Source organism: Pristiophorus japonicus, chromosome X (assembly GCF_044704955.1).
Source record: "Pristiophorus japonicus isolate sPriJap1 chromosome X, sPriJap1.hap1, whole genome shotgun sequence".
Taxonomy (NCBI): domain Eukaryota; kingdom Metazoa; phylum Chordata; class Chondrichthyes; family Pristiophoridae; genus Pristiophorus; species Pristiophorus japonicus.
In genome coordinates this window covers 26,946,542-26,957,852 of record NC_092010.1, presented here as the reverse complement: position 1 = coordinate 26,957,852, position 11,311 = coordinate 26,946,542, and the positions used below count along the sequence as shown (strand labels likewise).

Genomic DNA, 11,311 nt, shown 5'->3' with positions numbered 1-11,311 from the left:
GTTTAAGGTCCTAACACTCATGCAAATCCTTGTATCATCCGTGAACTTTCCGACATCAAATGCCTTTGTAATTTGTGCCCAGACATGCCTCATCACATGTCTTGACCTTGAGGCCTATAACCAGTGCCAGTGGTCAGTTTGGGGAAAATGGTCCACTTGAACCTAGATACCTTCAGCTGTAACTAGTGCACTCAAATCACCCGTTTCAACATGGTGTCTGCTCTAAATCCAATAAAGTATAAAAAGTTACCAAAGCAATGATTTAATCAACTTCAACATCCCTGACACAGTCACAAGAACAGAAGATCATAAGAATTAGGAGCAGGAGTAGGCCATTCAGCCCCTCGAGCCATTTACTAAGATCCTAGAAACATAGGATCTTAGAAACATAGAAAATAGGTGCAGGAGTAGGCCAGTCGGCCCTTCGAGCCCGCACCACCATTCGATAAGATCATGGCTGATCATTCCTTCAGTACCCCTTTCCTGCTTTCTCTCCATAACCCCTTGATCCCCTTAGTCGTAAGGGCCATATCTAACTCCCTCTTGAATATATCCAATGAACTGGCATCAACAACTCTCTGCGGCAGGGAATTCCACAAGTCAACAACTCTCTGAGTGAAGAAGTTTCTCCTCATCTCAGTCCTAAATGGCCTACCCTTATCCTAAGATCGTGTACCCTGGTTCTGGACTTCCCCAACATCGGGAACAATCTACCCGCATCTAACCTGTCCCGTCCCATCAGAATCTTGCATGTTTCTATGAGATCCCCTCTCATCCTTCTAAACTCCAATGTAAAACAGCCCAGTTGATCCTGTCTCTCCTCATATGTCAGTCCTGTTATCCCGGGAATCAGTCTGGTGAACCTTCGCTGCACTGCCTCAATAGCAAGAACGTCCTTCCTCAGATTAGGAGACCAAAACTGAACACAATATTCCAGGTGAGGCCTCACCAAGGCCCTGTACAACTGCAGTAAGACCTCCCTGCTCCTATACTCAAATCCCCTCACTATGAAGGCCAACATACCATTTGCCTTCTTTACCGCCTGCTGTACTTGTATGCCAACTTTCAATGACTGATGAAGCATAACACCCAGGACTCGTTGCACCTCCCCTTTTCCTAATCTGGCACCATTAAGATAATATTCTGTCTTCGCGTTTTTGCCCCCAAAGTGGATAACCTCGCATTTATCCACATTATACTGCATCTGCCATGCATTTGCCCACTCACCTAACCTGTCTAAAACGGTGCAACTCATGGGGAAATTTGGGCCCATGGTCACCAGATATTTTTACTAATACTCGCCTTTATTTTTAAATTCCAGATTTATTTAATTAACTGAATTTCAATCCCACAGCTGCCATGGTGGGATATGAACTCACATCTACCGGATTATTAGTCCAGGGCTCTGGATTACTAGTCCAGTAACAAAACCACTATGCTACCATACCCCCTATCTTCTGCCTCAACACCACTTTCCTGCCCGATCCCCATATCACTTGATTTCATTAATATCCAAAAATATCCAAAAATCTATTAATCTCTGTCTTGAATATACGAATTCAATGAAAATTTAGTGCCCGGCGAGATGGGCAGCTAAATGTCCCAGAATTGGGGTCTTTGAAGCAAAGAAAACTGCGGGGCAGTATCGAGGGCGTAATTTGCCTCTGTGGGATGGTAGAGGAGACGCTGCGAACTCTGCAGCTGCTTTCGTGGCGCCCACTGGGCCACCAGGGAGGGTGTCGGCTGGGCCAGCGGCCTGGTACCCAAGAAGGTGTGCCAGGCTGGATGTTGGCGGCCTGGCCACACCAACGGCCGCCATTGTCAGGCCGACAGCAAAGTCAGCCGCCACAAAAATGATGGCAGCCACGGCGCAAGGCCCTCCCCTTTCAGGGCGCCCCAGCCACCACAGCTTTGTTACCCACAAAGTTGTCGGTGGCATCGCCCCCCGCACCCAACCTCGCTCCCGCGGGGCAATTCCCCCCCCCCCGTGGGGTGTAAAGGGATCGGCGTGCACGGTGACGACGTTATTGTCGTGTGCACCGCCGCCCGGGTCGAAAACTACGGAGCGCGGCGCAAAGCTGTTTTCGTCACCGCCATGCCAGGAGTAATTCCGGGCAGGTCGCTTCCGCCGCCTGCCCCCTGGGCGAAAAGTCCTTATCACTCCGTTAGCACCTGCCGGAGGTGTTAACCGGCCTTTCGCAAAGGGGCAATTTCAGCCCCCTTTTCTCTTGTACTCAAATCCTCTTGTAATAAAGGCCAACATACCATTGGCTTTCTTAATTGCTTGCTGTACCTGCATGTTAACTTTCAGTGATTGGTGTACAAGGACACCCAGGTCCCTCTGAACATCAACATTTCCCAATCTCTCATCATTTAAAAAATACTCTGCTTTTCTATTTTTCCTACCAAAGTGGATAACTTCACACTTCTCCACATTATATTCCATTTGCCATGTTCTTGCCCACTCACTTAGCCTATCTATATCCCAGTGAAGCCTCTTTGCATCCTCCTCACAACTTACATTCCCACCAAGCTTTGTATCATCAGCAAACTTGGATATATTACATTTGGTTCCCTCATCCAAATCATTGATATGGATTGTGAATAGCTGGGGCCCCAGCACTGATCCTTGCGGTGCCCCACTAGTTACAGCCTGCCCCACTATTTACCACCTGCCAGCCCGCAGAGCAGGAGTTACAACTCCCAGATTGTCTTGGGTGACATAAATGATGTTGTTTTGATGTGTGCAGGGTGTTACCTGCATGTTAATTAATGATTGGAATTGATTTCATCTCACCATCAAAACTGTCAGACAAGTCTCTCCACAGTCACAAGGCTTGTATGAATACATGGAATTGCTCATTCAGCTGTATTTGATTCCTTGGAGTATCTTGCCATCTGCCAGAATACATACACTGGAGACAGTGCGGTACAGAGAGAATTCATCATATTATACCCCCCTCGCGTTTGAAGGGGGAGCGCGCACTATACAATTAAAGCCGATACTTTAAGGAGTTAATTCAGGGGGTCTTCAACATGGGGACTGTCATGGTGTCCATTAAAATGCAATTAGTACTTCACGATTCTCACGCCCAAATGGAACCAACACCAAATAAAAGCAGTACCAGAAAATGAACAGAATATATATGCTATTAATAAAAGAGATACTGAGCAGTAACAAAAGGCTGTTGTTTCATCTCTCAGCTCATGTGGGTTCGAAATCATTAGAGCTTTGATATCGCAGTTGATTAAATTACCTTCTAATTAGATGACTGTTCTGCTATTCTTCCCAAGCACCTATTATTCTTTGTTTCAGAGCAATCCACCAATATTCCAAACCTTTTCCACTTCAAGTACTCAAATAATTGATTGTGAAGCACGTTGAGACATTTCAAACTGATGTGTTTTAGAAATGCATCTCTCTTTTTCTTTCACTCTCGCTTTGTTTCTCTCCCCTGTCCTCTCTTTTGTTCTTTCTCGCTCTTTCTCGTTCTCTCCCTCTGTCTTTTGGTCCTTCTTTCCTTTGTTCTTTCTCTTTTTTCCTCGCTCGCTATTCCTCCCGAACTTAGGAATCTGTCCAGTTTCTGCTGGAATGCTGCAACTGCAGTCGGTGATGGTCCAGTCCATAAGACGAGGGCTTTAACAAGGGCAAAAAGGAAAGCCCTTTGTATTTTCGCAGGTCCGATTGTTGACACCTTGTTTTGCAGAGAATTTAGAGATGAACACTTGTTTTTCCTGACTATTTCTCTTTGTATTTGTGCTGCTGTCTCACCTATTTTTGGGGCCTACCTGATCCCGAAAGCCTGGACGTGTTAAACTGTGTCACTGTTCCACCTAACATCTCAAAATTTGGGAAAGAAGAAATTTGCACGCTGAATGTCGGCTAGAAACCCCGATGTTCTTGGAGAAGCCAAAACATCCAATTTAATTTTATGGCTGAACAAGCCTTCTACTGTGATCAATCAGGCATGAATTCTCATTTATTTGGGCAGATGGAGAAATCCTGGTAATAAGGAATTTTCAAAACAGTTTCTCAGCGTGCCTGCGACTAATCTGAACCTGATTGCAATTCTATTGTCCCACAAGTCAGGGCCGGACTAAGGGCCTGATGGGCCTGGGGCAAATTGATCCAAATGGGCCGATAGTTATGCTTGTTCATGTCCATTACATGACGTATATGATTCTGGTTCTGAGTATGGAAACATAGGCCAGTATATTCAACAATGAAAGCATATATTCTGCATCAAGTAGGTATATGTTCTAGTTCTGGGAACATTGCAATACTAGATTCCTATACATATAGGCAAATTTCTCTCAACATGTGAAATAAAACAGGCAAGTACATATTCTGTTCTGTATATAGGTACATTAGTGAAATAGGTACATTAGTGTATATAAGTACTTCTGTATATAGATACAAACATCGTGGCGGATGTGCGGCGAATGAGGGTACTGGGCCCAGAAGAGCCGAGGGCCCAGGGGCAGCACGGGCCAGCCCACACTGCGATATGTGTGCACACTAGGTCCGTGCAGCAGAGCTGGTCTCTAGTCGCCTTGGTTAATCCTTGCCACTGGACCAAGACCTAGCTCTGTCAAACCCGTGTGGTGGCTGATGTGCAACGGTCACCACACGTTAAAAAAATCCATGCACAGGCATCTTCCACCCCCTCAACTGGAGTTCAGGACTGGAACATTGGGTCCTTCATTGAAACATCCATGAACTCTCGTGGAAGCACATCATCCTCGTTCGAGGGACTGCCTATGATGGTGATGACATTGGTGTATATAGGTACTTCTGTACATAGGTACATTAGTGTATATAGGTACTTCAGTATATAGGTACATTAGTGTATATAGGTACATTAGTGTATATAAGTACTTCTGTACATAGGTACATTAGTGTATATAGGTACATTAGTGTATATAGGTACTTCATTATATAGGGACATTAGTGTATACGGTACTTCTGTATATAGGTACATTAGTGTATACGGTACTTCTGTACATAGGTACATTAGTGTATATAGGTACATTAGTGTATATAGGTACTTCATTGTATAGGTACATTAGTGTATACGGTCCTTCTGTATATAGGTACATTAGTGTACATGGTACTTCTGTATATAGGTACATTAGTGTATATAGGTACTTCTGTATATAGGTACATTAGTGTATATAGGTACATCAGTGTGTATAGGTACATTAGTGTATATAGGAACTTCTGTATATAGGTACATCAGTGTATATAGGTATATTCGTGTATATAGGTACTTCTGTATATCGGTATAAACAAGTGAATCTATTTTCCTCAATCTTGTTTTTCCTCTCTTATTGTCCATTCTATTCAGCCTATTTAGGAGGCCTTATATTTTTTTTCCTACATTTATTTGGTGGGCCTGGCGCTGCAGCCCCATCCGCCCCATGGTTAATCTGCCCCTGCTACATGTCTTGTTTAGTATGTATTTTCTTTGAAGAGAGAGAATGGTGGGGGGGGGGGGGATGTGTGCGGAAGAGAGAAGGCTGGGGGGTGGGGGGGAGAGGGATGTGTGGGGAAGAGAGAAGGGTGAGGGGAGGGAGGGGTGTATGGGGAAGAGAGAAGGGTGGGGGGGAGGGATGTGTGGGGAAGAGAGAAAGGTGGGGGCCGGAGGGGGTCTAGGGGTGGGGGAGGGAAGAGAGGAAGGTGGGGGGGAGGGATGTGTGGGGAAGAGAGAAGGGTTGGTGGGGAGGGGTGTGTGTGGGGAAGCAGAGGGAAAGATGCAGAAGCTGTTCTAACTCGGGCTGCCAACCCTCCAGGATTGTCCTGGAGTCTCCATGAATTTATTTTTTATTTGTGCCTGGGATGTGGGCGTCGCTGGCCGGTATTTATTACCCATCCCTAATTGCCCTTGAGAAGGTGGTGGTGAACCGCCTTCTTGAACCGCTGCAGTCCGTGTGGTGAAGGTGCTCCCACAGTGCTGTTAGGGAGGGAGTTCCAGGAATTTGACCCAGTGACGATGAAGGAACAGGCAATATATTTCCAAGTCGACTTTCCTTTTTGCCCTCGTCAGAGAGTAAAATAATTCTTCAAAAAGTAAAAATGATTCTACTGTCACCAGTAGAGAAAAAGATTAGTGAAGACTAATGTAGGTCCCTTGCAGTCAGAATCAGGTGAATTCACAATGGAGAACAAGGAAATGGCAGACCAATTGAACAAATACTTTGGTTCTGTCTTCACTAAGAAAAACACGAATAATCTCCCAAAAATACTAGTGGACTGAGGGTCTAGCGAGAAGGAGGACCTGAGGGAAATCCTTATTAGTCAGGAAATGGTGTTAGGAAAATTGATGGGATTGAAGGCCGATAAATCCCCAGGGCCTGACAGTCTGCATCCCAGAGTACTTAAGGAAGTGGCCCTAGAAATAGTGGATGCATTGGTGGTCATTTTCCAACATTCCATGGACTCTGGATCAGTTCCTATGGATTGGAGGGTAGCTAATGTAACCCTACTTTTTAAAAAAGGAGGGAGAGAGAAAACAGGGAATTATAGACCGGTTAGCCTGACATCGGTGGTGGGGAAAATGCTGGAGTCAATTATTAAAGATGTAATAACAGCGCTTTGGAAAGCAGTGACAGGATCGGTCCAAGTCAGCATGGATTTATGAAAGGGAAGTCATGCTTGACAAATCTTCTAGAGTTTTTTGAGGATGTAACTGGTAGAGTGGACAAGGGAGAACCAGTAGATATGGTGTATTCGGACTTTCAAAAGGCTTTTGACAAGAGATTAGTGTGCAAAATTAAGGCACATGGTATTGGGGGTAATGTATTGACGTCGATAGAGAACTGGTTGGCAGACAGGAAGCAAAGAGTGGGAATAAACATGTCCTTTTCAGAATGGCAGGCAGTGACTAGTGGGATGCCGCAGGGCTCAGTGCTGGGACCCCAGCTATTTACAATATACATTAATGATTTAGAAGAAGGATTTGAATGTAATATCTCCAAGTTTGCAGATGACACTAAGCTGGGTGGCAGTGCGAGTTGCGAGGAGGATGCTAAGAGTCTGCAGGTGGAATTGGACAGGTTAGGTGAATAGGCAAATGCATGGCAGATGCAGTATAATGTAGATAAATGTGAGGTTATCCACTTTGGTGGCAAAAACAGGAAGGCAGAATATTATCTGAATGGTGACAGATTAGGAAAAGGGGAGGTGCAACAAAACCAGAATGAAAGGGCATCTCATAGAAACTTATAAAATTCTGATGGGACTGGACAGGTTAGATGCAGGAAGAATGTTCCCGATGTTGGGGAAGTCCAGAACCAGGGGACACGGTGTAAGGATAAGGGGGAAGCCATATAGGACCGAGATGAGGAGAAACTTTTTCACCCAGAGAGTTGTGAAACTGTGGAATTCTCTGCCACAGAAAGTTGTTAAGTCCAGTTCATTAGATATATTCAAAAGGGAGTTAGATATGGCCCTTACGGCTAAAGGGATCAGGGGGTATGGAGAGAAGGCAGGAAAGGGGTACTGAGGGAATGATCAGCCATGATTTTATTGAATGGCGGTGAAGGCTTGAAGGGCCGAATGGCCTGCTCTTGCACCTATTTTCTATGTTTCTATGTTTCTATATTACATAACTGCTGACTGCCCTGCACACAACCAGGCCCAATTATGGTGTAGGATGGTTACCATGGCATCAATACCCCTCGAACATGGTAACCATGTCTCCATAAGTGATCTTTGACCTTTTCAATGCTGCATCTCGACAGGCACTTCATAAACATTGCTGTCCTTCAACCACTGTCTGTTTTTAAACTTTGATTTCATGGACACTACTGAGGATCAATAGACGTTTTTCTTGTTGCCTCCATAAGGGACTTGGCAGAAATATATCCCATGCTAGAGCATAGCGGTGATCTTATTTCTGACTTTTAAATGTCGCTCAGGCCCAGTGAATCTTTAACACGAGCTGCTCTTGACGCAGATTTTGACATTTAAAAAGTAATTGGCATTGATACAGTGAAAGCTTGCTGTTAATCTGAAGGTAGCTTTTGACCAGATTCAACCTCTTAGTCAGACACAGCTTTCATTACTGACCTCTTCTCACTGTCTGCTGCGTGTGTTGGAAGGCATAGGGTGCCACCTACTGGCCACAAAGAACAGTGCCCTCCGCAGTTTGCTGGTGCTGCTTTTAATGTGAGCGAGATCAGCACGTTTTGCACAGAGTCCTTTATATTCCTTATGGCCTAATTCTTTTCTCTGGCCAAGAGAGCAGGCAGATGACCTACCTCCAGTGCTCACCTGACATTGTGTCAAAAGCAAAACACTGTGGCTGCTGGAAATCCGAACTAGAAACAGAACATGCTGGAAATACTCAGCAGGTCAGGCAGCATCAGTTGCGAGAGAAACAGAGTTAACGATTCAGGCCGATGACTTTCGGCAGAACTGGAATAAGTTAGAGATGTAACAGGTTACACAGGTTCCCTCTGCATATAGTTCTGGTCACCATATTACAGGAAAGATGTGATTGCATTCGAGAGGGAACAGAGGAGATTTATGAGAATGTTGACAGGACTGGAGAATTTTAGTTACGAGGAAAGATTGGATAGGCTGGGGTTGTTTTCCTTAGTACAGAGGAGGCTGAGGGGAGATTTAATTGAGGTGTATAACATTGAGGGGCCTGGATAGAGTGGATAGGAAGGACCTATTTCCCTTGGCAGAGGGGTCAACAACCAGGGGGCATAGATTTAAAGTAATTGGGGGGAGGTTTAGAGAGGATTTGAGGAGAAATGTTTTCACCCAGAGGGTGGTGGGGTCTGGAACTCACTGCCTGAAAGGGTGGTAGAGGCAGAAACCCTCACCACATTTAAAAAGTACTTGGATGTGCACCTGAAGTGCCGTAACCTGCAGGGCTACGGACCAAGAGCTGGAAAGTGGGATTAGGCTGTGTAATGTATGCACGTGTCAGTATGCTCACAGGTTTGTAGAGCTTTTGCGCCTACGGCCACACCAGTCTGAAAGCGCCCGATCTCGTTTGATCTCGGAAACGAAGCAGAGTCAGGCCTGGTTAGTACTTGGATGGGAGACCGCCTGGGAATACCAGGTGCAGTAGGCTTTTGCTGCTGCCACAGGCTGCTCATGGTTGTGAATACACACTGCCGTTGATCCATCAATAACCCCCAGATCGGGGGGCACTTGATCTAATGTCTATTTTGTTCCCCCCCCCCCCCCCCCAAAAGAGTTGTAGAGCTATTGCAGCCCCTGTTGCATCATTTGAAGGGGCTGCTCCTCAATTTCTGGTTGCACTTCAGACCCACACTCCTGATCTTTGGGCACCCTGTGCGGAGGGGAGTGGGTAGGTCCGAGGGCCTCCTCGTAGGACTGCTCCTGGGTACGGCCAAGGGTGCCATCAGCCGGTCCAGGCAGCGGGTGGTCGAGGGGGTCGTTCAGCCTGACTGCCTGCCTCTCTTCCGCGCCTACATCCGCGCCAGGGTGTCCCTGGAGATGGAGCACGCGGTGTCCACCGGTACGCTCGCGGCCTTCCGCGAGAGGTGGGCGCCAGAGGGACTGGAGTGCATCATCACGCCCGGCAACCAAATTTTAATTTGATTTATATGTTTTAAAGTTTAATTTGTTTTAATTGCCGGGTTTTTAGTGTCCCCCTTCCCTTTTATAGGGGGTACTTGTATATATATCTCTGGTTTTACTGCCCAAAAAACCCCACAAAAATCACAAAAAAAAACAACAACAAAAAAACAAAAACAAAGGGCATGTGAAAAGTGTTTAGAGTGTCCCCCAGATCGTGGGGCACTTGACTTAAATGTTTAATTTTGTCCTATCAAAAGAGTTGTAGAGCTGTTGCATTGTGAGTGGCTTAGCCAGTCACACGATGTTCACAAGACTCAATAAAACCCCAGCCAGTTGGGTATAGGTCATCCACAATGAGGTATGCAGTTGTGAGCCTGGTGGATGAACTGGTAATGTGTAGTATGATTGTTAAACCTTTGTTAATAAACCAACTAGTTCTTAATAACAATGTGTTGCTATGAATGCTTAAGCAAAGAACCCATGAAGCAAATACATTACAGTTGGATGGCTCTTTTTTGGCTGGCACAGACACAATGGGCTGAATAGCCTCCTTCTGTGCCGTAAATTTCTATGACTATGATCCTACTACTGGACATTAGATGAATAACCAGTTCGTCTGCTTCTGAGGGCCGAATGTAGGCCAGGACACCCAAGAGCTCGCCCCGCTTTAATCTGCAGAGTGTCACGCCATCTGTGACATCCACCTGGAACACTGGAGCAAGGCCTCAGTTTAATCACTGTTCAAAGGATGGCACCTCTGACATTCCTTCAACAGTGAACTTTAGTATCAACCTAGATAATGTGTAGGATTGTCCTGGAGTCTGCTGCGATCAACCCAGTTGAAACCAGGAGCAAGATTGCTCCGACCTGACTCACAACATGCCCTGGAGCCCTGGCGCATCTAACTGATTAAACCACCCAATAGATAGAGCAGTTTCTAATGTGCAGAGAATTGTGGGTATTGCAGCCGCCATTATTGGCTGGTTGCTGCAAAGATTGATGAGTCAGGCAACCACTGAGGTTAGAGGTGGGAGGTCATGTGATGAAACCTCCCAGAATAGAGTGAAACCACAGGTGGCAACCCTAGTTACGTGCCACAACATTTTGAAACAGGTGAGAGCAGAGGTGAGAGAACTGCCAAATAAGCCAAGCTGACACGTGCTTATACTGAATACACATCTGATGTCTCTGGCACTGTTCAGATGTAATGTTGAGGGGCCGCTTTCTGTGGCTGAAACCGCCACATGCAAGGAGTTTACCATGTTGTCTGATAATGCTCCTGTGAAGCGCCTTGGGATGTTTTACTCCATGAAAGATGCTATATAAATGCAAGTTGTCGTTGTGGATTTGGATCATTGAACTGTGATGAGTAGCTAAGCAAATTAAAACTGTAGACATTCAGGAGAAATCGAGAAGAACATGAGGCTTTTAAAATAATGCAGAGAACCTTTGGCCAAGTGGCTAACGTCACAAGCTGTACACAAGCTGACTGAAGGAGAATTTCTGACCAATTACATTGGCCTACTCTAGGCTTTCTCCTCGTGCATTGAATGGGAATTTAGTTAAGGCGTTCAACAGAGAACTGTGCCAATTCCTAATTAGGAAGGCGTATGCTTCAGGTCAGCATAAGAAATGAAAACATCAGTTTGGGCCATTGAGGAACACATGATTACAGTAGCATAGTGGTTATGTTACTGGACTAGTAATCTAGAGACCTGCATTAATGATCTGGAAACGTGAGTTCAAATC

The 11,311-nt window shown here is 45.6% G+C and overlaps 1 pseudogene; it reads left to right on the top strand.

Moving 5' to 3' along the window:
• The first annotated feature begins 8,970 nt into the window (after positions 1–8,970).
• On the top strand, positions 8,971–9,089 carry LOC139241033 (5S ribosomal RNA; annotated as a pseudogene).
• The last annotated feature ends 2,222 nt before the right edge of the window (positions 9,090–11,311 follow it).